Genomic DNA, 1833 nt, shown 5'->3' on the forward strand with positions numbered 1-1833 from the left:
TTAGGGAAATAATTAAGAGTGAAGTATCTAATCCATCTCTAGTTAACTAACTTGTCTTTTTCTTTCTTTGCTTATGTATACACACAAGAGATATATTCTCTTAGTCCATAAAAATTAATTCCACTTATTATTTTGAGATATCCACAAAAATTAGTCTTATTTTATAAAATGAAAATTTTCACTCTCATATTTTATTCATTTTTTCTTTAATTTCTCTTACTTTATCCTTTTTTTCTTTTTATCCTTCTTAGTTTACCAAATTCTTATTAAAATCAGTGTCATTCACAAATTGGACTCTTTTCATAGATCGATTGAGTATTTTAAAACGCTTAGTTTTCTTTCTTTGCTTATGTCATGCATACACAAAAGATGTAATGTATGTTTTAAAACTCTTAATTTGATATATGGGCCTACTTAATAGTATGGAGAAGATTGTTTAAATGTAGCTTGTGAAAAGGAAGCCGGGAAAAAGATCTAATTAGGTACTCTCTCCCCAAATAGTATGAACATTTGGTTCAGTACAGGTTTTAATGCATAATCGGAAAAGTAAGAGAGAAATAGAATTTTTTTAAAGTATTGTTAATAGAGAATGAGTCTCACCTCGTTAGAGAGAAATAAGTTTCCAAAATTAGAAAGTTTATACTTTTCAGATACGGACTAAAAAAGAAATAATTCATACTTTTTAGGGACGGAGGGAGTAGATACTACTACTGTAGTCTGTACTAGTATAAGGAGTTAGAGCATCCACAATGGTGTGGTTTTCTTCCGGACAATCCCTCGTTCATCGCCTCATCCGCCTTCGTCCTCTCACTGCAGGCGAGCGGATGAGCGGGCGCAGTAGCGGATCCAGGATTTTTAGTTTGGGGGTATGGAGTTGTATAACAAATAATTACGATATAAATAAAATAATACTATTAAATATACAAATAATTTAAAATAGCAAGAATTTTTTTGAGGTACAAGTTATACTAAAATTATATTATACTATAAATTGATAACAAAAAGAGAATATAATATAAAAAAAAATCAAAGCATTTAATAAAGGTAATTTTTTTATTTGAATAATGAGTTAACATATAATAGAGCATAATGTGATAAATCAAAATAATTAAAGCATACTAGTAAACAACTTAATATCTAGAAAAGAAAATAAAAGTGCAAATAATTACATAACAAGAAAAATTAATTAGATAAAAAGAAAATATGAGTGCAGAAATAATAAATGTAAGAGTAAAAATTATTACTAAATAACTAAACATTAATAAAGAGACTAAAAATATAGAAGTGCAATACATAACTAAAAAGTCGATTTATATTTAAAAAATCTATTTTTTTAATTCTAAAAAAATATATAATTTCACAACGATCCATACATACTAAAAGAAGGATACGTGAATTAGTGAAATATTATATTTTATAAAATATAATCCTTCACACTAGATGGACAATTTTTGCATTTCTTGAGTAAACCTTTTATAGATAGGTTTTCAACTCCAACTGTCATTGTGACATTGTGGAAAAATGGTTGTTTTATAGATATGTTTTCAACTTCAAGTTTATTTGTGATTTCGACGTGGGACTATTAGTTTTACATTAAAAGAAAGATTTTGTTGCTTGATGTAAAAATTTGTTTGATTATAATATAAAATCTATGTTTAGTTTGTTTGATTATAATATAAAATCTATGTTTAGTCTAGTGGTGAATGTTTAGAGGTTGTGGGTTAATCAAACCCCAAACTCAACATTTTGCTTTTAATTTTGACTTTTATTATACTTGACATTTTAAACCGTTCTTTTTTTGTTTATAATATTTCCTACGAGCATGTTTATATT

Source organism: Salvia splendens, chromosome 12 (genome assembly GCF_004379255.2).
Source record: "Salvia splendens isolate huo1 chromosome 12, SspV2, whole genome shotgun sequence".
NCBI lineage: Eukaryota > Viridiplantae > Streptophyta > Magnoliopsida > Lamiales > Lamiaceae > Salvia > Salvia splendens.